The sequence below is a fragment of the Chrysemys picta genome, unplaced genomic scaffold, assembly GCF_011386835.1.
Source record: "Chrysemys picta bellii isolate R12L10 unplaced genomic scaffold, ASM1138683v2 scaf5, whole genome shotgun sequence".
NCBI lineage: Eukaryota > Metazoa > Chordata > Testudines > Emydidae > Chrysemys > Chrysemys picta.
Genome location: NW_027052712.1, coordinates 478,169 through 502,158, shown reverse-complemented (window position 1 = coordinate 502,158; position 23,990 = coordinate 478,169). Strand labels below are relative to the sequence as shown.

At 46.5% G+C, this 23,990-nt stretch overlaps 2 long non-coding RNA genes across 2 annotated transcripts in view; both read left to right on the top strand.

Annotated features, from left to right (window-relative positions):
• Positions 1 to 13,659, top strand: part of LOC135977641 (uncharacterized) — a 64,488-nt gene extending 50,829 nt beyond the window's left edge. Inside the window, exon 3 of the long non-coding RNA XR_010595076.1 lies at positions 13,451 to 13,659. This is a non-coding gene — a long non-coding RNA (uncharacterized LOC135977641). The remainder of the gene's footprint in view (positions 1 to 13,450) is intronic.
• Positions 1 to 23,990, top strand: part of LOC135977643 (uncharacterized) — a 228,301-nt gene that overhangs the window by 144,809 nt on the left and 59,502 nt on the right. The window lies entirely within an intron of this gene.

Genomic DNA, 23,990 nt, shown 5'->3' with positions numbered 1-23,990 from the left:
AAAGGGTGCAGGAGGGGGCTCAGGGCTAGGCAGAGGGTTGGGGTGCAGTGAGGGGTGAGGGCTCTGGCTGGGCATGCAGGCTCTGGGGTGGGGCTGTGATGAGGAGTTTGGGGCACAGGCAGGCTGCCCCGGGGCTGGGGCCAGAGAGGAGGAGGACTCCACAGTCCCCCAGCCCTCTCCCCCCCGGTAGCATACTCACCCGGCACAGTCACCGCACATGATCCTAGGGGCCGGGCTGCTTTCATGTCCAGGAAGCCCCTTCGCCTCCCCTGTGGTAGGTGCCGGGTGGGGGGGAGGGCTGCCATCACATGTGCGCCTCCTCCCTCCGCAGGTGGTGGCTCCCTGCCCACTGCCCAGGACAAGCAGGAACACTCTGGGGCAGGCACGCAGTGGCAGCAGGTGGGGCTGGGGGAGAGACCAGGCCCCGAACATTGGTGGAGCCGGGCCCCTGGGCCCTGAATTTCATGGCTCACTGGCACCATGGGCCCATATAACTCGCCGCCCCAGGAACCTGGGCTAACCAAGCCCAGCTGCGAGCATGTGTGCTGCAAAGCCACACTCAAGTCATACCCATGGAGCAGCATCCACACTGCTGCTGCAGTAACCTGGGTTAGGTGCTAGGGTTTCAGGGGGCATGTTCCATGATTCTGAGCACTGCAGTAAGCTATGCTGCTCTACGAATTGTTTCACAGTATTGTCTGTCCTTCCTGGGCCCCTGTACTGAAATGATCTTAGCTTATCAACACAGTTAACTACTGAACTTCTGGCTTGGCACACTTCTCATTTCTGCCTGCAACCTCCATTCTAGATGGTGCCCAGGCATGGATCCAGCTCAGGACTTTTGGCATAGTTAATGCAATGCCCATTTCTGCAAGTAGAAGCAGAGTGTTTGAGACACAATGGATGACATTTTGGCAGCATCTTGTCACCACTTCTGAGGGTGACATGCCTTGATGAGGAGGGCTGCATGAAAATGTGATGAAGTGGAGACAGCTGATTCAGGTTGTAATAGCTGTGGAATCTCCTCTTTGCTGACCGGTTGGTCTGGAGCAGGGCCACAAGCACAGAGTAGTGTGATTGCATCGTCCTGCAGACCTTGGGATGACCAGCACTGGCTCCAGAACTACTGCATGAGGAAGGAGAACTTCATGGTCTTATGTGAGGGGCTTGCCCTGACCCTCCAGCACCAGGACACATTGATGAGGGAGGCTATGCCAGTCCAGAAGTAGGCTGCTATTGCTATCTGGAAGCTTGCTACCCCACACTGCTCGCAGTAAGTGACTAACCAGTTCGGTGTTGTCAAGTCAGATGTAGGTGCTGTGGTGGTTGAGGTTTGGGAGGCAGCTATTGTTGTGGTTTACCCATGTGTAGGGCCCTAGCAAATTCAGGGTCCATTTTGATCAATTTCACGGTCATAGGATTTTTAAAATTGTAAATTTCATGATTTCAGCTGTTTAAATCTGAAATTTCACAGTGTTGTAATTGTAGGGCTCTAGATTCAAAAAGGAGTTGTGGGGTGGTCAGAAGGTCAGAGGCAGATTTACCATGAAACAAACAGTTCGGTGGCACGGGGCTCCCAATGACAGGGGCCCCCCAAAATGCAAGACAAATCTAATCTGACAACCTGCCCCTGAATCCCGGCTGGCGGCGCAGTAGAGCTCCGGCAGGCGACTGCCTGCATTCCGTGGCCGGGGACCCCACGCTGCTCCCGGAAGCGTCTGGCTGCTGGCATGTCTCTGTGTGCTCCTGATGCGGGGGGAAGCGGCTCCGTGTACTGCCCCTGCCCCAGGCAGTGCACAGAGACCCACTGCCCCCCTCCCCCCAAGGGGTGCGCAGAGACATGCCAGCAGCAGCACAGCAGGGCTAAGGCGGCTCCCTCTCTGCGCTGCCTCCCTCCCTCCGCTCCTGGAAGTAGCCGGCATGTCCCTGCAGCCCTGGGGGGGAGTGTTTCTGCGCATTGCCCCCGCCCCAAGCGCCGACTCTGCAGCTCCCATTGGCTGGGAACTGCAGCCAGTGAGAGCTGTGGGGGCGGCACCTGCGGGCAGCGGTGCACAGAGACCCCCTGCCCCCCTCCTCGCCTAGGAGCTGCTGCCAGAGGGGTGTGCCGGTCGCTTTGGGAGCTGCGCCGCCCAAGGTAAGTGCTGGCCACCTGACCCCCTCACACCCCAACCCCCTGCCCCAGTCCAGAGCCCGCACCCAAACTCCCTCCCCTGACCCCTGCACATTCTCCTGCACCCCAACTCCCACCCCAATCAAGGTACCTCATTTTATTTTCATTTACTTCCTTTTACTTATAATATAGGAGGAGGAGGAAGAAAAAGAGAATGTTCTTTTTCTTGGCTGGGTCCTGAAGAGGGGCTCCCGAAAATGAAGCTGTGCACAGGGCCCCACTAACTCTAAATTCACCACTGCACAAGGTTATTGTAGAGGCGGGTTACGGTACTGCTACCCTTACTTATGCGCTGCGGTGGGTGGCAGCGCTGCCTTCAGAGCTGGGCAGCTGGAGAACAGTGGCTGCTGGCTAGGAGCCCAGCTCTGAAAGCAGAGCCTCTGCCAACAGCAGCACAGAAATAAGGGTGGCATGGTATAGTATTGCCACTCCTGTGCTGTTGCTGCTGGGGCACCGCCTTCAGAGCTGGGCATCTGGCCAACAGCCACCACTCTTTGTCTGTCCAGCTCTGAAGGCAGCAGCACAGAAGTAAGGGTGACAATACCGTGACCCTCCTAAAATAACCTTGTGACCCCCCTGCAACTCCATTTTGGGTCAGGATCCCCGATTTGAGAAACGCTGGTCTCCCCCATAATACCTGTATAGTATAGGCTAAAAGCACACAAAAGACCAGATTTCACGGGGGGAGACCAGATTTCACGGTTCGTGGCATGTTTTTCATGGCTGTGAATTTGGTAGGGCCCTACCCAGGTGTGATGACAATTGCTAATGTCCCCAAAATAATAGCTGGCTTTGGGAGATGGGGTTCCTGAACTGTGCTGGGGCCATTAATGACACGTGGCCATTGTCTGTGTCCCCGTTAGGTCACCCCACAAGTGCACATGAATATGTCACCCAGAAAAGATGCTACTCACTCATTATGGACAACCATAGAGGGAGGTTCATGAACCCCAAAAGGGGATGCACTTACAGAGTGTATGACGCTAGGGTGCTCAGGAGATCGGGTATTCACCTGTTTGGACAAGAAGGCACTGCCTGCAGATCTGTTTGGATGTCAGTGTGTCCAGTGCCATTCATGTTATTGGGGTGTGCAGTGCACTGCACAGTGTATGTGTAAATAAGGGGGAGAACTTTTACCAGGTCTTGGTGGAAGACAGTGCTGGTTTACAAGCATGGTACAGACAACCAGAAAGTGCCCTTCTGATAATTGGGCTGGGTCTAGAAGAGCAATGGCTACGCTGTGTGACTACCTCCTGGCTTTCCATGGGGAAATGTGGAGCAAGGTGATTCGCCATCAGTTATTTGAGACTTTATTGAAAGGATATTTCCTGTCTCTTTTTTGTTTCCCAAGCACTCGCACACTGATTAATTGTGCAAAGAAATAGCTAAAAACACAAGCATTTCAGCTGCCATGACATAGTATAAATGTTAATAAAAATGAAGAGCGCAGCATGCAAATTAAACCAACAATAACTCCAGTCGGTGCAGTGTCACTGGTAATAGAATTGCAAACCCCAGTGTAGCCGTTGCATGTCAGGTAGAGTGAACAGGTTACATCTGCCCAGGTACACTTCCATTCCACTAATGCATCAGTTGGCTCAGTCCATACATCTCCTCCAGAATTTTCTAGTGACTGTGCTGGCTTCAGAACGTGGTAACATAGAGGAAAGTCCATACGTTCAGGTGCTGGGGGTCTGTTGCCTTCTGGCTAACAGGCAGAGATGCTCAGTTCCCTCTGCTGCTGTCAGTTCTGTTCCCACAACACCCTGTTGTGCTTGAACTACTCTGCCACCATTATCGCCTCCCTCTTCCTGTGTTCCATCATTTGCCTCTGGATCTCTAGGTGCTGGTCCAACCTGCAGTCAGTATCCTTCTGCATGTCCTGCAGTTGATTGTCCCTGATCCTTTTTCTTTTCCTCTACTGGTTGAGGGTCCTCTCCCAAGAGGCCTGGGTGGGTGCCTTGGTCCAAACAAGGTAGAATGCCTGCAAAGGCAATTAAAGAGTTGTTTTGGGGGTTTGGTTTTGTTTGTTTGTCCGGAGAAGAAAAAAAGGACATCAGTTTGCAACTTTTTTCTGCTTGGGTAGTATGCCTTTATTGTCTCTCTCCAGTCACCTGGTCAGAAGCCCCGCATCTCGGGTCACCAGCGTGCCAAGACCGTGGTAAATATTTCATATGTTTTATTAAATAATAAATGCAAGACATGTTTTGGCCTGCGGTACAAGCCAGGGATCTTTTACCAATGATGGTTTTAACCTTGTTTCAAGCAGTGGTGGCTTTGGAAGATGTTAATTGGATGGAGATTACAAAACTGGAAGAGGGAACAATTTTTCAAGACCTCTGGTAGAAGACCATGTATATATGTTAGGAGATGTTTTGTTGACTGGTGACTGACCAGAAAATTGATGTCTGGAGAGGACTAGTAAGATTGGAGGGTGCAGGAGGCATGGATTACATTGCCCAGGAATCTCATGGACTGTCTTGTATTTCCCGTGTTCTAAGAGTTCTCAAGCCTAATCAGTCAATGGATAAAAATGTGGGCCAACATAAACAAGATGCTGAATTAGGATGCAGAAGCTTGTTTACAACAGATGTCCTCTCAGCTCTCACTTCCACTCCCCCAGACAGCGGATTTGTCAGTACTAGGAGACTTGGAAGTGCTCTGCACTTAATGCAGCCCCAGGTTATACAATGGGACTTAGAATCTAGGATGATTGTGTTTTAGTGCTAGTTCCCATATAAGAAAAAGAGTGAAGCTTGATTCGTACACATCCATGCATCTTCAAGCATTGTTTACTTTGTAATCCCATTTTTGAATAAATTGTTAGCAGTAATTCATTAAATCCCAGCTAGAATAAATCACTAGTTGCATGTTTAAATTTTCTTAGAATCCATCTTTGATTGTTTGTGGTCCTGAAGGGAAGGAGGGCCCGGGAAATGGCATCGCTTCAGTGCTCAATTGAAGTAAAGGCTGTCCCGCAGCACATAATATCTTCCATAACAATAATTGCATTGGTCATAGCACAGCAAAACCTTCCCACACGTGCTGTAATTTCCCCCAAACAATAGCAAAGATGGCAGTGGCCTCTTACCCAGCTGTGGCTATACTGCTGTTTCTTCGCTGGTCTGTTCCCTGGCCCCTTCTGCAAACCAGGTCTGTGGATTCCAGGCAGAGGATGCCTATCTGCTGCCATGGGTCTCTGGCTGCAGTCCAAAAATAAACATCTTCAGTCTCTAAAGCCCATCAGGCACAACAGTGAGTTGTGTGGTTGGGGTGGTGTTGAGCACTTGGTCCTACTCCTTGTAGCAGGAGCAGGTTGACAGTGAGTTTCCAGACTTGCTGTTGTCTTTTGCCTTGTGGTATGTGGATTTCAAGTTTTTTCTCTCCCTCTACTGAATCACCATTAGCTTAATCCCTTTCTTTGACAGGCTGTTGGTGATGTTATCAGACAGGTGGTGATTTCAGGCACTGTGAGGTTTGGGGGATCACCCAGACGAGTAAGGTACATCACTCCAAATTGTGGACCCTACTGACCTCATACCAGTAGTCCACCAGAACACTGGTGTGAGCCTCTGCCAGCTAACCTCCCAGTGGGACGATGATCTCCCGGGCGTCATCTCTGTTCAAGCAGTGTCTGAGTGCTGAGCACATATGGAGCAGGCTGTGTGGAACGAGATGTTCAAATGTCAACTAAGTGTATGTCAAGTGGCAAGTGACTTCTGGTTCAAAGGAAGTGAGTAGTAGGTAGAAGGGCAGCAAAGTAGAGTCCTTGGAATTATGGGAAAGTATTGGAGGACTATTGGAGCCTGAGTTTTCTACCTTGCGATTTAGCTGGTGTCCATGCTGCAGAGCAGGCAGGTTAGAGACTACTTTAGGGCCTGGGTTTCACTTTAACCTATACCCACTGCTGATTAAACAAGTCTGGGCTTAAAGCACATATTAACCAAGGTAAACATTTTTATATTTGCGTATAGTAGGGGGAGCCCCAGCTAAGAGCCCAGGTTAACTATGCAGTGAAGGTATACACTTAGGTGGTCCTCAGTATGATTCCTTAATTGGCAGAAGTTGTTGTTGAGCAACATAAGATTGTCTCCTGCCCTTCCTGAGGACTTCCGCAGCACTTCCAGCCTTTGTCAAATACTCCCAAGGGACTTCTGCGGAGGGTTCAGGTGGGGGCGTGAGGCTCAGGGGGGGGAGGGGTCTGGATTCACTTGGGTTGATCGGACGGGGGTGCAGCTCCCTGTACCGTGACACCTCCCCCCCACCCCACCCCCCCGTGGCTGAGTAATGATGAGGGCAGGAAGTGTGGTGTGGGGGGAATGAGGAGCTTGCTGCAGCCGGGGGAGATTTCTGAGGGTGGATCTGACCTGGCCCCAGCCATTCCTTGCAGGGGAAGAGGAAGAGGAAGTCCCATCCTCCCCAGCCCAGGGTAGGAGCCACTGGCTGGGGTGTCCCTAGCCCCACTCCCTCCTCCTGCAGTGATTTATCTTTTCGCCCGCTGCTCTGAGCGCATGAAACGACGTGCCTGCATGTGATCATTCTTGTGGCTTCCCTTTGCTTCTCCACCAGAAAGTCACTTTTTTCGTGGGGAAGCTAAGAAATCTGGGGGGGCCATGCATTCTGCGTGCGTGCAATGGCTCAGAATTCCCCCAGAATTAGTCAAAGCAGCAACTTCTAATGTAATTAAGCTTACACAGTTTGTTCATTCAGTTTGAATTATCTCTGCCTACATGAAACTTTATTCTCTGCAAATAATCAAAAAGATATCAGTGTTGTTATAGCCAGGTTGGTCCTGGAATATTAGAGAGACAAGGTGGGTGAGGTAATATCTTTTGTGAGAGAGACCAGCTTTTGAGCTTAAACAGATCTCTTCTTCAGATCTTGGGAACTTACTCGCTTGGTCTCTTTAAAAAGATATGTCATTTTAAGACCATGTTTAATGTTTATATGTATGTATGTGTGTATTTTTCTCATTGTAGTATTACATGCAAGTACTAGCATAGAAACTATTTTTGTGGTTAACAAATTTCTATAGAAACATTTTAAGATCATTGTAAAACTTGAGTTCAGTGAACAAGTTTCTAAATTATTGTTCACTTCATTTCTCTGATTCTGCATTTGGAGATGTGAAATACATAGTTATCCAAATTACCTTCCAACGCCACCTATTAGGTAAAAGGATTTCTGCTTCACTGCTGCTGATCATTAAGATGCAGAAATGCTGCAAAATATATTATGGGCAAGTAACTAGAAATTTCTGATAACCTTAAGGCTGGTTCCCAAATGATCTTAATGGTGTGAGTAATCAGGGAAAAATCAGTGAGGTTGCTTTGCCCTTTGCCCTCAGAGGTTGCGATTTTTACAGCTTGGAGCAGCCATTAGTAACAATAGCTCTTGAAGTGCAATTAACCGCCCCCCCCCCCCCCGAAAATGTGTTCTTGTTTGTCTTTTTATGCAGTTAAAGCTGGCAATAACTCTTTCTTTAGACCCTAATTCAATGTGTCCCTGTTTCTGGAAACCTGTTTGGTATGCTGTTCTAAGTCAGTTGTTTCTCATCCGTCAGGCTATCAGTTCAGTCAGACAGGACTGGGGGAATATTTTATTTTTTTACTTAGATAAAATTGCTTGACAGAGCTGTCTGACTAGTAAACAACCATGGTTGTGGTCAGTTTCTTTCCTGCTTGACCATTTCCTTAGCTATTTGCTTAGGTAGTTAGTACTAGGCTGTATCGCTGTAAGGTCTCCTGTGTAGCTGCTCTATGCTGGCAGGAGAGAGGTCTCCTGCTGGCGTAATTAAATCACTCCCAACGAGCGGCGGTAGCTATGTCAGTGGGAGATGTTCTCCCGCCGATATAGCGCTGTCCACACTGTGCTTTTGTTGGTGAAACTTTTGTCAGTCGGGGGTGTTTTTTCACAGCCGTGACTGACAAAAGTTTTACCAACAAAAGTGCTAGTGTAGACATAGCCATAATGTCAGCTTTTCTAGGCATTAGTAACAGGTAAAACATCCATAATCTTCACAAAATGTCTGAAATTCAAATCCCTCATAGTCAAGTCTGTGCTGACGAATGTAAAGACAAGCTGCAAAAAGATAAGCCATGTTGTCTTTAGAGATTTTAAATTTTCTTTTCTTGGGAACTGTAGTGTATGTAAGTTGGCTTGCAATTACTCTATTTTTGTGCCTCTCTTTGAAATGTTTTTTTTAAATGTTCCTCAATAACAATAAAAAAAAAAGTATTTCTTAGAGAGGGAAAAATTAAAGAAAGTGTGGATCCAACTTGCTGTGTCTTTATATAGCAGCTTTCAATGTGGTGGCATCCTTTTTGGAACCATTTTATTATTTTCATTACACCCACTAGGCTCTGCTTTTACCTCATTCTCTTGCTCCCTGTTGCCTCAGTCCTATCTTGCAATTAACATCATACCAACTGAGCAGGGCTGGACAAAATTCCCTGAAGTGCCATGAAGCACCACAGCATAACGATATGGTGAGCATCATAGAAGCACATATATATGTTCTCATGTGGCCAGGTCCCTTGACTTGATTTTTTTATAGTATACACCAGGCTAATATTTGTTTAAACACCTTCTAGTTTAAACTCATTTCTAATACAATTTGACCAGTCCATGTGGATGGGCTGTTCTGTGGCTTTTAAAACTACTGTTTTTAACTTAAGTAGGCACTCTGACTTGCTATTCCGTATTGCAAACTTGCTTAACCATGTTTCTTTAGCTCACTTCATAGCCTAATGTGGATATGGCTTTAGTCTTCCATATCTGTTAGCTGCTAAGGAATAAAGATGTTCCCTGTACAGTTTTAGGGTCTCAGTCAGACTTTTAGTTTGTCTAGGACAAAGCCCATCTTTCAGCAGTGTAGCTCTTCAATAAGATGAATGGGAAAGCTTGTAACTTATTTGGTAAAACAAAGGTTTCTAAGAAGACTGATTCAGACTTCAATTGTACTTGAGCCTTTGGTTCCTGCATTTAAAATATAATGAAAAGTTAACTTTGATATATTTTCTTTAGCTTCTTTGTTTTGTTTTACTTACTAGTTTTGAAGTTCCATTCCAAGCCAACAGCTGTGTTAGCTAATACATCAAACAAGGAGATAATAGTATTGTGGTAAAATTTTAATTTTGGAAATCTTTCTCTTTGATCAGCCTCCATTGTAAAATCTCACCAGCACCTGAGGCACTGCACAACCTTGGAAAGTTATAATAGAATTAATACACAATGACCTGAAGATTTTAAAAATTATTTATTACTTTAGAAAGGTCACAAATTCTAAACATCTTAATTAAAAAAACCATAATTGTTATCCGCAAGTAGTTTTGACAAGAGAGCGTAGCACAGATCTGGTTCTTAAACTAGAAGAAATTAATGGTCAAGCTTTGTTTGTCTAGTAACTTGTCTTCAGCTACTTTTTACTTTTTCATGAACTGAAAGACAACCTTAACATCATCCTTCCAAATTTCAAGGATCTTTTTCTGCAAGGCAAACAATATTGCTTATAGGGAGTGGGAGGCAGGAGGCCTATTGCTTACTCAGCTACATTCAATGTGGCCTTTGGGAGCGTTCAACTTTTGGTTCCCCAGTTTTGCTGTCTGTAAAATGAGGTTACTTACCCATCTTTGTAAGGGACTTTCAGATCCTTGGATAAAAGATGTTCTCTAGTCTAGGGCCTTGTATAGGTGAGCATTTTTCTTTAAATTGCCTTCCATAGTACTCTTGGTGGGGCAGCTCCACAGAAGAACCACTAGAATCTGGCTATGACCTCTGGAGTTGTTCTAGACCTGCTCTGAGCAGGATTGACAACAGTGATGAAAATGCTGGCAATAAGTCTGTTCTAGTCTCAGGGCCACCGAGAGGATTCAGGGGGCCTGGGGCAAAGCAATTTCAGGGGCCCCTTCCATAAAAAAAAAAAGTTGCAATACTATAGAATACTATATTCTTGTGGGGGCCCCTGTGGGGCCTGGGGCAAATTGTCCCACTTGCTACACGCCCCCCCCCCCCCCCTGGGCGGCCCTGTCTAGTCTTAACACAAGGGAGATACAGCTCAAGTTTCTATCATGGCTGTACTCACCACCAGGGTTCATAGACCCCTGCATTGATTAAAAAAATGTGTATCCGCATCCAATCCACAATCCGCAAAAATTGTCTGCTGATTTGCAGGGTTCTAAACAGCTCCACAGGTCACCGCACAGCATTGACGCAGGGCTGTGCCAAGCCCCCGACTCCCAACCACCCCTCACTTCTCCCCAGAGACCCCCTGCCCCACACCTGCTCCACCCTTGGCGTACCTCCTTTCCCACTCCCAGTAGGAGGGCTACACTCCTGGGCCCTCATGTTCAGCACCGCGCTCCTGTGGGGAGGGGTGGGCGGCTCAGACACCCCTATGTAGCTGCGGTGGTTATAATCATGCAGACCCGGCCTGGACAGACAGCAGTAACAACTACTCTCTTCATAGCATGTGCCCTTGGCGCCCGCTAGTTTAAATTACAACCACACCTCTTTCAAAATGGCGCTTGGCTCACTCCCTTCTGGGAGTTGTAGTTTACCTCCTCCATCCAAGCAAGCTGAGGACTACAACTCCAGAATGCCCAGCAGGCTATCCCTGCTACTGTGTGATTCAGAGAGTCGAGCTGGAGCCTGCAGGCTGCATGCAGGAGCCTGCAGCCGCTCTATTCTGGTGAGTCTGTGCTGCGGAGCCCTGTGCGGGTATAAAATTTGTATCCGCATCCAAGCTGTGATCCGCAAATATGGTCCACAGATATAAAGTGGATACCTGCGGATTTGCAAAGCTCTATTCATAGAGTAGGTATTTTCTCATACATGTATGTCTGCCAATGTTGCCTTTTCTAAAGGATGTTTATAAATATCTGGCATACTGTATATTCTGCTTTCTGTCTCTGACTATCATGGAATATGGAGTAAACTTATGACCATACTTGTGACAGTTCCTGTGGAGCATGGGTTCTCTAGCTTTTCTAGTTTCCAAACTGCTATTGGAGACCATGGTTTCACTTGCAAGTGAAGTATTTTCAGATTATACAAAAGCCCAATGGAAGTTAAATGGCATATAGCTTATTTTGGTTTAGCTTTATTGCAAAGCAATTCCTAGAAAATTGCAGAGTTTTGGTCATTGCTGTTTCTTATCTTAAGTATTTTTAGGCTGTCAATCACTAAATTCTGTAGCATTTACAAACTATAAATACATTTTTAATGTATCTGGGTGCATGCACAGAGGTTGGGAGTCCTGCAGAATCAATGGTCTCAACTCTGGGGCAGCAGCAAGAGAATACCTTATGTTAATTGAAGAACCCCTTGGAAGGTATATCTACAGTACAATTAAAAACCCGTGACTGGCCCATGCCAGCTGACTTGGGCTTGGAGGGCTCCGGCTGTTTAACTGTGGTGCAGAAGTTCATTTGGGCTCAGATTGCAGAACGAGATCTTGTACCTTCCCACCTTCCAGGGTCTTAGAACCCAGCCTGAATATCTACACCACAATTAAATAGCCCCGTGAGCCTGAGTCAGCTAGCATGGGCCAGCCATGGGTTTTTAATTGCAATGTAGACATACCATCCTTGTGGCTAATACTCTGAACACTCGGGGTAACTGGGATAAAGACTCTGAAGGTGGCATTTAAATGAGGGGGAAATGATGTGCCTTTAGGGGTCCTTAAGGAATGTAGATAAAATTGAAAGCAAAGCAGTCAAACTGCCTAAGTCTTCAGATTTGTCTACTCTTTTAAAGAAACTCATAAGTTTCATGCATTTGAGACCAAGGAAGATGAAATATCTGAAGTGAAACAAGTTGGTTACTGTAGGGCCTATTTGTGATGGAAAATAGGAAAGACTTCTAAGCTTTTTTTTATCACTTTTGAATTTTAATGACTAACAGTAAGAACATCAATTTTAAGGGGGTTAAGGGGGGGGTGAGAGCTCCGGTTGGAGATGTGGGCTCTGGGATGGGGCCGGGGACAAGGGGTTTGGGGTACAGGCTGCCCTGGGTCTACGGTGGGGAGAGAGGACTCCCCCCAGCTCTCTCTCCCCGCAGCAGCACCTGGTTTGGGGGGGAGAGGCGCCTCTCACCGCCATGGCAGCTCCGGGGTGGGCTGGGTTGGGGCCAGGGCCGGGGCACCTCTCCCGTGGCAGGTCCGGGGCAGCCGCGCAGCTTAGAGGGAACTTAGGCTGTGAATCCAATCAAGATCCACATATATTAGTTATCTGTTAAATGGAAAAGGTGCCAGATTCAAAAAGCAAAGGCATTCCATTTCTGTTGGGTGGGGAATGATGGATTGTTCATTTTCACAGACATGTTATATGCCACAAAGTACTCTTGGCTGCTTATCCAATTCCTTTGGGTCAAGAACAGAGTAGAAACTGAGGGTCTCTGAAAAAAATAAACTAGGAGAGGGTAATGGTACTAGGGATGTTTGGTATGACAAGAAGCAGGTCAACGATCTTTTTATGTATCCTTTCATTTCAATTGTTCATGGTATAAAATAGGTAGATTAAGCAGATCCAAGCCCTTTATTTCAAAAGGGGCACTGCAGTCACAAACATGGTTTCAAAGGCACCACAAAGGCTGCTGCTAAGTACAATCACCTGAGATGAAATGCTAGCCCCACTGAAATTAATGGGTGGGTTTTGCCATGAATTTCAACGGGATCAGGATTTCACTCCTGGTCTTAGGCAGAAAAGTCCAAGGTTTTGGTGGATTCAGGCTCCATTTAGGCTTTATCCATTGCATATACTATGTAGTAGACTGAAACTTTAAGCACAGCATGGTGTTAAACTGTATAAATAAGCAAACAACATACTAAAACATGAAGTGGAGTGGTTTGGTGCTTTATCCAGGATGTGATTAGATGAGGCCACAATACATGGACGGGACTGAAAGAAAAGGCTGGAGTGGTGGGAATGGTAGGTCCCTTAGCCACCAATCCTGCAAACACTTATACAAAGGTAATTTTACTCAGGTGAATAGTTATACGTTTCCAGTATTTAAACCTTAGAAGTTAAACTACAGATAAAGTTTTGACTTGCTTCAACTGCTTAGTACACCTCTACCTCGATATAACGCTGTCCTCGGGAGCCAAAAAAATCTTACCGCGTTATATCGAACTTGCTTTGATCCACCAGAGAGCGCAGCCCTGCCCCCCCGGAGCACTGCTTTACCACGTTATATCCGAATTCATGTTATATCTGGTCACCTTATATCGGGGTAGAGGTGTATTTACTGTGTTTTATGTGAATTTAATTTTCCTCATATCAGGATGCAACAATCGTGATGGCAAGGATCCCTTTAGTCCACGTCCCACTAAGGAAGGTGTGCTTACCCAACCATCTCTCATCATTTAAGCTACCACTTATGCGGCAGCTGTACAAAGGGACTATTCAAAGCCTGACAGAAGACTGTATCATCCCATGGCAAGGGGGTAAGAATAATTACAAGTAAAGCATGTACCTTTGTACTATCTATACTTTTAGAAGCTGGGGGGAAGTTTTTACAATTTGTATTTAATTAAATTATTTCCTTGTATATTGGAGGAAACACTGATGGAGCAGTAGCCACTTATTTTTTATCTTTTTTAATATAAATATAAATAAAAGCACAAACTGAGTAACTCAAGCTGCCTTATCCTAAGGGATTGGAACGGGAGAAGGAAAACAAAACTACAAAGGTACTGAAGAATGTACATATGTACTTCTGTGTAAATGTGTGTTTTTGTTATATTTGTGGATTAGTGGAAAGAGTTAAGAGGTATGGTGGGAGAAAAGGGAATGGATGGAAAGGATCCAACATATTTAAAATGGTTGCTGCTTTATACTGGCATTCATCTAAATATCCTTTCTTTTCAGCAAAGTTTATACAAATACAGGTCTAACAAGACCGTCAGATACATATGTAAATCACTTCCAATATAGGGAATCATCATATCCCTAGGAATTAAGTACTGAGACTTTCAGCTTTAGGCTGCCAGTTTGAAATCTCCCCAGTTTAGTGATGACCAAAGATTTCTGCTATCTGATAGATCCTCAGTTTATGTGATGTAAATTGGTTGTCCCAATCCAGTTCCCACTCAACAGCCCTTTATCACAAAATTTTCCACAACAGGCACCCTAAAGAAATTGAGCTTGGGGAGAATGAATGGAGTGTAGAGAATGCCCTACCACGTAAGCCCCAAGAAGCAGTCCTTCCAACTCCAGGCGGAAATGCATTGTGGAGAGGGGAGTAGGAAGGGAAAACGTTAGGGGTCGATACTACCCATGCTGTAACTTGGTTGATGGATAAACAGATGCTTTCAGGCTCTTAATCTAGAACATTTTGGAAGCAGGAAATCCACCAAACACTAAGTATCCCACAGTTCCTGCAGTCTCCGCTGCCCATTGGATTTCTGGGTTAAGCTCCCAATGCCTGATGGGGCAAAAACATTGTCGCGGGTGGTTTTGGGTACATGTCGTCAGTCTCCCCTCCTGCCGTGAAAGCAACGGCAGACAATTGTTTCACGCCTTTTTCCCTGGTTACCCATGCAGACACCATAGCACGGCAAGCATGGAGCCCACTCAGCTCACCGCTGCTGTTGTGAGCATTGTAAATACCTCATGCATTATCCTGCAGTATGTGCAGAACCTGGCTAAGAGACGCCAGCATGAGGACGATTGTGAGGAGGACATGGACACAGACATTCCTGAAAGCACAGGCTGTGGCAGTTGGGACATCATGTTGGCAGTGGGGCTGGTTGATACAGTGGAACACCAATTTTGGGCCCGGCAAACAAGCACAGACTGGAGGGACTGCAGAGTGTTGCAGGTATGGGATGATTCACAGTGGCTGCGAAACTTTCGCATGCGTAAGGCCACTTTCCTTGAACTTTATGACTTGCTTTCCCCCACCCTGAAGCGCAGGATTACCAAGATGAGAGCTTCCCTGACAGCTGAGAAGCGAGTGGCGATAGCCCTGTGGAAGCTTGCAATGCCTGACTGCTACGGGTCACTCGGGAATCAATTTGGAGTGGGCAAAGCTACTGTGGTGACTGCTGTGATCCAAGTAGCCAATGCAATCACTGATGTTCTGTTATCAAGGGTAGTGACTCTGGGAAATGTGCAGGTCATACTGTATGGCTTTGTTGCAATGGGGTTCCCTAACTGTGGTGGGGCAATAGACGGAACCCATATCCCTATCTTGGCACCGGACCACCTTGCCAACCAGTACGTAAACTGCAAGGGGTACTTCTCAATGGTGCTGCAAGCACTGGTGGATCATAAGGAACCTTTCATCGACATCAACGTGGGATGGCAGGGAAAGGTGCATGATGCTCGCATCTTTTAGGAACTCTGGGTTGTTCGAGCAGCTGCAAGAAGGGACTTATTTCCCAGACCAGAAAATTACTGTTGGGGATGTTGAAATGCCAATAGTTATCCTTGGGGACCCAGCCTACCCCTTGCTCCCATGGATCATGAAGTGCACAGGCAGCCTGGACAGTAGTAAGGAGCAGTTCAACTATAGGCTGAGCAAGTGCAGAATGGTGGTAGAATGTGCCTTTGGATGTTTAAAAGCTCGCTGGTGCTGTTTGCTGACTAGGTTAGACCTCAGTGCAACCAATGTTCCCATTGTTGTTGCTGCTTACTGTGTGCTCCATAATATCTGTGAGAGTAAGGGGGAGATGTTTATGGCGGGGTGGGAGGTTGAGGCAAATAGCCTGGTGGCCAATTTTGAGCAGCCAGACACCGGGGCGATTAAAAGAGCACAGCTAGGCGCGCTGCGCATCAGAGAGACTTTGAAAACCAGTTTCATGACTGGCCAGGCTATGGTGTGACAGTTGTGTGCGTTTTCTCCTTGATGCAAACCCGCCCCCTTTGTTGATTTTAATTCCCTGTAAGCTAACCACCCTTCCCCCCCTTCGATCACAGCTGGCAACGGAAATAAAGTAACTATTATTTTGAAACCGTGCATTCTTTCTTTCTTAATTACAAAATAAAGTGAGATAACTGACAAGGTAGCCTGGGTGAGGTGGGGTGCGGGAGGAGGGAAGGACATGGCCACATTGCTTATTGTGAGGAGGATATGGAACTTGAGGAGAAGGGCAGGCAGTTATACAATGGATGCAGGGTGGGTCTGTGCACTTGTTGGCTTTCGTGCAGCTCCACCAGACGCCTCATCATGTCCGTTTGCTCCTCCATTAGCCTCAGCATCGCCTCCTGCCTCTGCTCATCGCGCTCACTTAATGCTTTCCTGGCCTCTGCCACTGAATGCCTCCATGCATTAAGCTGTTCTCTATCAGTGCGGGAGGACTGCATGAGCTCCGAAAACATGTCATCACGAGTGCAGTTTTTTTGCCTTCTAATCTGCGATAATCTCGGGGACAGAGATGATAAGGGGGAGCATAGAAACATTTGCACCTGCGGGGGAATAAAATGGGAGAGTAAAATTTAAGATCATTTATTTTTGAGAAGAAAAGGGAGACTTTCACAGTGAATCAAGCAATTCACAGCAGACAGCACATGTACTTTAGGTACAAGATTGCATTTTGCCTTTTATATTGAGCACCTGCCAGTATGGTGACACATCACACACGGCTGGGCAACAGAATTTGGTTTCCAGGCGGCCATGGTAAGCCAAAGGATACATGGGGTTGTCTTCTTACGCCTTCATAATATGTGGGAATGGTTTCAAACTGCAGCACCCTCCTTTCCCATAGCAAGCAATGCTGGTTGGGTTTCACATTTAAAAGGAGGGGCTGCAGTTTTCGGGTGGATGTGCAGCACACACCTTCCCCTACCTCACCGTGTGGCTATTCTCTGGGATGATCCCTTCACCCCTCCCCCCACCATGTGGCTATTCTCCTGGATGATCCCTTTTAGCCAAGCCAAACAACCCAGCATGAACGGGGTCCTTTTACTGTTCCCTTACAAAAATTCCCCTATTTCAACCAGGTGACCATGAATGATATCACTCTCTTGAGGCTAACACAGAAAGATATAAACCAAATGTTGCTTGAATGCGACCAAAACCCAGGACCACTCACTGCCATGCTTTGTGCTGCAATGATTCCAGACTACTTGCTACTGGCTTGGCATGGTAAAGTGTCCTACCGTGAAAGACGAAATAAGGCAGCCCTCCCCATAAACCTTCTGCAAAGGCTTTCAGAGTACCTCCAGGAGAGCTTCATGGAGATGTCCCTGGAGGATTCCCGCTCCATCCCCAGACACGTTAACAGACTTTTCCAGTCGATGTACTGGCCGCGAATGCATCCCAATTCTTCAGGGCAAATCAAACGTTAAACACAATTGCTTTTAAACCCTGTACTGTAGTTAGAAATATGCACTCACCAGAGGTACCTTTTCCGGCTTCAGGGTCGGGGATCCCGCCTTGGGAGGATACTGGCTCCAGGGTGATGAAAAGGTCCTGGCTGCCGGGGAGAACGGATTCACTGCTTGCCTGCTGTTCATTCTCCTCCTCCTCCTTCTCCCTGTTGCATGAGACTCTCCCCTTGCAGGTGTCCACAGACAGTGATGGGGTAGTGGTAGGGTCCCCCCTAGAATGCCATGCAGCTGATCATAGAAGCGGGATGTATGGGGCTCTGACCTGGAGCGACCATTTGCCTCCTTTGTCTTTTGGTAGGCTTGCCTGAGCTCCTTAACTTTCACGCGGCACTGCTGTGTGTCCCTGTTGTAGCCTCTCTCCACCATGCCCTGTGCGATTTTGGCATACATATTAGCATTTCTTCTTTTTGATTGGAGTTCAGCCTGCACAGATTCTTCTCCCCATACAGCAATCAGATCCAGGGTCTCCCTTTCAGTCCATGCTGGAGCTGGTTTGGGGGGACAGCATGGTCACCTGTGCTGCTGAGCTCACCACACTGACCAAACAGGAAATGAAATTTGAAATTTCCCGGGGCTTTTTCTGTGTACCTGGCTAATGCATCGGAGTTCAAAGTGCTGTCCAGAGTGGTCACATTGGAGCACTCTGGGATAGCTCCCGGAGGCCAATGCCGTCAAATTGCATCTGCACTACCCAAATTCGACCCAGCAAGGTCGATTTTAGCGCTACTCCCCTTGCCGGGGAGGGGGGAGTACAGAAGTCAATTTTAAGAGCCCTTTAGGTCGACGGAACAGGGTTGGTTGTGTAGATGCATTCATTTTAAAATAGACCTAACGCAGCTAAATTTGACCTAATCCCGAAGTGTAGACCAGGGCTAAGAGATATTAATAAATTATAGCAGTTATTCAGGTGGCCCAGTGGTTGGGACTTTCAAAAGTGCTTAGCTTTTGACCTTACTCTGCTTTCATTCAAGCCAATGGGAGCACAGTTAGGCAAATGCAAAGAGCTTTGAAAATCTCACCGTAAATAACTAAAAATCATGATAACTTTCTCTCCAGACTTCTGAGGGTTTTTCAAGATGTTAGTGAAGCAAAGAGATGCTGTCCGAGGTCCCTTTATCAACCACCTCCTTCCTGTAACCACTACATTTGTGCTTTTGTATGTGTTATACACCGATGAGTTCTCTTAGGAAAGTAATTGAAAATAATTTTAAAATATTTGTTGGAAAAATTTGTACTGAAGATTTTTAGATCAAATTTCTGTTACAGGTTAATGCTACATTAGAAGTATTAAATTGCTATCAAATACAGTCCACACTGAAGAAATAGAAACAAATGTTTTATAGCAAATATTACAATTTTAAGCTTCGTTATGGTGCAATGCTTTCCACAGAGGTGTTTTTTTTTTTTTTTTTTTTTTTTTTTTTTAAGACTCAAATTCACATTTCCAGCTCTCTTGCTCCTAAATTCCTCAGGATTTGAAACCCGATTATAACCTTATTCTTTGCCTTTCAAGAACATAACACAGAGAGAGGGGTTTTACTTAAATATTTTAAACAAGTTTCTGGAACCATACTTCAGTGCCATAATTTTTGGAGTACATGAACTGCAGTTTCCATGAATATCTCATTATTTTCTTTATCTCTGTTTAAGACCACTCCACTTTACTTAACGGGTATACATTTTAATCCCCAGTTTTACAGTTGGTTGATGTAGGTCTCATTGGAGATGAGATTTCATTGCTCTACAAAGCATCTAGACTATCAAATAATTCTGTAACTGAATTATTTTCATTCTAATTCTTTTAACCTCACTTAATTTATAAGAAAATATTAAGTTATTTTGGGGCAGTCTTTATTTGTGTTTTGTACAGCCGTGAGCACACTGGCACTTGACTGATCATAATGAGATGCTCAGCAATGGAGTTATTCAGCTGCAGTATGTTTATCTTACATGTGTTGAAACACTGCCAAAATAAGACTAATAAGTTAAATTTTGTAGATTCTTTGTAACTTCCAAGAAATTTTTCAGTTTAATGTGACCAAAAAACAGTACTTAATAGGTTGTTATAGTGGAGTAGTAATTTTATTACTCAAGTCTCTTGGTAAGGCTCTGGTCAGGTTGGGACCTCATTGTGGTATGCACTTTACAAGCACAGGTACACATGATCTCTGTCCTATAGATTTTTTTTCAGTCAAACTAGTAGAAGATGCGACCAGAGTGAGTAACAAATAGGACAGAAAGCTGAGGTTACCAAAATTACATAGTGTGGTTTATATAGGCTAACAATGTGTTGAACTTGATCATTTACAAAATTTTACTTTTTCACTTTAAAAGTTCCCTGTCAAACCGTGAGTCCCTGTTTCCATTAAAACTTTTACCCCATCTTCCAGTATACCAGAAAAAGAGACATTAGGCTTTCTGCCTATTGTACATTTTCCCTGCCTCCCATCCATCGAGGCTATTCACAACTTCCCTTGGACCTAGTATTTTATTATTTCCTGGGGGGAAGGGAGATCCCCCACAATGCCTGACCCACTTAGGCATTAGTCTGCTAGGCGATTCTCTCTGCGCAGTTCAGGGGCTTGATCCCTGCAAGCGTAAGAGGACAGAGTGACCGATCACTTGTAAAGCATATAGTCTGATTTTTCCAGTAGTCCAATGGTGTGAAGATGACAGAGAGGCAGGGGTGAAAGTAAAGTCGAAGACTTACCAGTACGGGGGGCCAGCTCTGGCCCCGGAAGAGGCAGGGTCTCGGGTGGGAGGGGCAGGTCTGGGGATCAGTGTCCCCCAGCCAGTCCTTCCATGTTGCCTGGCCCATGCCACGCAGGGCTCCAGTAGTGATTTAAAGGGCCCAGGGCTCCGGCCACTGCCCCAGTAGCAGCAGCGGCGGCCAGAGCCCCGGGCTCTTTTAAATCGCCAGCCCCGGGGCAGCTGCTCCTTTTGCCCTCCCCCATTGGCGTCCCGGGGGGGGGGGCTAACAGGGCAATGACATTGAAGCGCTGCTACGGCAGCAGTTTAAGCAGGGTCCTTAAAGCACTGCCACGGCAACGCTTTAAAGTCAGCTGGGTACAGGCCGGTGCTGGCGGCCACTTTTTACCGGTGTGCCGTACCGCCCTGTACCACCTTACTTTCACCCCTCCAGAGAGGGGCCTGTTACCATACTTTATCTCTCCCAACATAGGGTTACCATAGCTAATAAATAAAAAAAGAGGACTCTCCACGGGCCCCGCCCATTTCCGCAGCCCCGCCCTAACTCCGCCCCCTCCTCCCTTCCACTCCCAGCCACGCGGAAAGGGCTGCCCGAGCGCTACCGGCTTCACGGTTTGCCGGGCAGCCCCCAGACCCTGCGCCCCCGGCTGGCGCTTCCCCAGCGCAGCTGGAGCCCGGGAGGGGAAGCGCCCAGCCGTGGGCGCAGGGTCTGGAGGCTGCCCGGCAAACCGTGAAGCCGGTAGCGCTTGGGCTTCGGGCAGCCCCCTTGCCTCCAGACCCTGCGCCCCCAGCCGGGCACTTCCCCTCCCGGGCTCCGGCGGCGCAGGGTCCGGAGGCATAGGGGCTGCCCGAAGCCTGTAGCGCTCAGGCAGCCTGGCTCTTAAACAGAGCTGAAGAGTCTAGGAGGAGCAGAGCCGCCATGGCCGGAGGCTCTGCTCCTCCCCTGACTCTTCGGCTCTGTTTAAGAGCCGATCTGCCCTAGGGCTACCAGCTTCGGGCAGCCCCTATGCCTCCGGACCCTGCGCCGCCGGAGCCCGGGAGGGGAAGTGCCCGGCTGGCGGGAGGGGAAGTGCCCGGCCGGCGGCTGGGGTCCGGAGGCAAGGGGGCTGCCTGAAGCCCATAGCGCTCGGGCAGCTCGGCTCTTAAACAGAGCCGAAGAGTCAGGGGAGGAGCAGAGCCGCCATTTTCCCGGACATGTTCGGCTTTTTGGCAATTCCCCCCGGACAGGGGTTTGAGTGCCGAAAAGCCGGACATGTCCGGGAAAAAGAGGACGTATGGTAATCCTATCCCAACAGCCAGTCCACCAATCCCAAATAATAGCTCAGATTCTTAGTGCTGCCAACTCTCTCAATTTTATTATTGCAATTTTTGCAAAAGTTGGTACTCTTCTTAAAGCTCCAGGTGCTGGAAGCATATGATTTGGTGAAAGTCTGCTTTACTTTTTTTTTAAAAGTAAGTTTCTAGTCCTAATTCATAGAAGAAAAACTTAAAAACATGACTTGAGTGTATTCTAAGGGCTCAGGTATCAGAAAGCAAATAAATGAACCCCCAGGTTTTGAAAAAAATATAATTTTTAAGATGATCCCATGATGTTTTTAAAAATGCTTGGAGTTGGCAGTACTGGCTGGATCTGCTGATGTACTTGGGCCTCCTGGGCTGCAAAAATATGGTCCTGTTTCTGTTGGGAGGGGGCTTGCCTAGGCCCCTTGCCCTGCACCACTGATGTTGCTGAGTAATACTCAGGCAGTTACTAACTTGGGAAGTTTTTTATTCAAATTTATGATATAGTGTTTAAAACTAATATATATAGAAAGCTTATTACTCATAATCCATAAATATGTATTATACTTTCATTTTAATATCCTAGGAAACAATTTGGCTATCATTGTACATGAGCCAAGATATAGTAACATTGTTTTCAACAGTGTATGTAGCGTTGGAGCATTTTAATAGATTGTCATACTCTGGATTTTTGTAGTGCTTTTCCTCTAAGATATCAAAGTGCTTTATCCTATTAAGCCTCTCTTCACTCCGGGAGATAGTTAACAAATATGTATGGAAAGGAATCACTTGACACACCCAGAGGTGAAATACAGCATTTGTATGGCAGTTTACAGCAACAATTACAACAGTTTAAGACAGGAAGTGTAGAATAACATTGTATCCAGATGAAACTGTAAAATATCCGAAGAACTGGTTTTATGCAATTGGCAATACGTTGTTAGCCAGAACATTGTGGCTAACACCTTGACTTTATAAAAGTGGTATATGATCTTTAATGACCACAAACAGAGATGGTATTTTATAAGTAAGGTAGCTTTTGGAAAAATACCTGGTGAATTAACTTTCTGTGACTGAGATTAGCTTTCTTACATTCTGCTTGTGGCGATTTGGGGAATGTATCTGTGTCAAATTATGCATTCTATTGTGTTTTGTGAATGTTATGTTGTGTTTGACTCCATTTTGAATGTAGTCATCAGTGTGAGTTAGAGCATCCATTTTGTAGTGGGGACTTGACACCTAACCTATGGCTACATTAGAGAGCTTCCTGCAGTGCAGAAGCACGGTCTCTAGTGGAGCCTCTCTAAGCCAACGGCTTACAGAGCTCTCCCGTTGGTTTAGTTACGCCAGCCCCTGCGAGCGGTGGTAGCTATGTTGGTGAGAGACGTTTTTCTGTCAAATTAGCACTGTCCACATCTGCGCTTAAGTTAGCATAAGTTATGTCGCTCAGGGGGTTGGCTAATTCACACCACTGAGCGACATAACTTATGTCGACTTAAACTGTAGTGTAGTCCTTGCCCTAGTGGAGAGACTATGTCCGGGAAGCTAGGCTAGAGCAGTTAAAAGCCATCAACACTGCATGGCTCCAGTCTGGTGGAACAATGGGTTTTCTACTCGCAGGGCCATAGATTTTGAACAACTCTACCTGGCAGCTGTGGGAGGCCTGGAAATTCCCCAGCAGAAGTGCATGGGCAAGAACGGTATGAAACTGTTTAGATGCTGCTTAGTGGTTCTCTATGAAAGGAGGTCATTTCATTTCCACCAATAGAAGAGCTGCCTGGCCTAAGGACTTAGACTAAACCAAGGATTTATACGGTTGGGGAGGTCATAGTAAGGGGGAGGTGTTGCTTTCAGGAGTTAGTTGTTTTCCTAAGATCTGTAACTCTCTTGTGCTGTGTGGGGTATTTTGTTTGTGTTTTGGTTTTTGAAGAGTTTGTGTTTATGGATAAGAAATTCCTTTGCTAAACCAGTGTTCACTTCTTTACTGCCGCAATCTGGCCCTGAAGGGTGTAACATGGAAACCAGCACTCCTATAGCCAGGTGGATGCTGAGGGGAATGTGTCTAAGCAACTGGTCTCTCTTGGTTTTTAGAAAGTTAAGTAAATTAACTTAGATTTTTATTAGTTATTAATATGAGTTTGGGGATTTTGGACGGCATGTACGTTTTCTAGCATTTAGTAGAAAATGGATTTTGCCCCCCAGATAGTTCATTTTTGGACCAACATATCCAGTGTCTCAAGTTCTTGGGTGAAGGTGATTACTCTCACTGAAAGAGCATGCTATCTTCACACCTCTTCAGTCCCTGTGAGATAGGAGCCCAGCACACTCCATGCTTTTCTTAAGAAGGTGTGGAAGCTCCAGGACACAAGCAGAGATTTGTGTATTGGGCATGCCCCGTAAGCAATCTAGATTGATTCAGTGGAAAAAAGACCCTTCCAAGTCAGAGTTAGTAGTACTCAGATCCACGTTGGCGTAAACATTTTAAGGGTGTACATTTT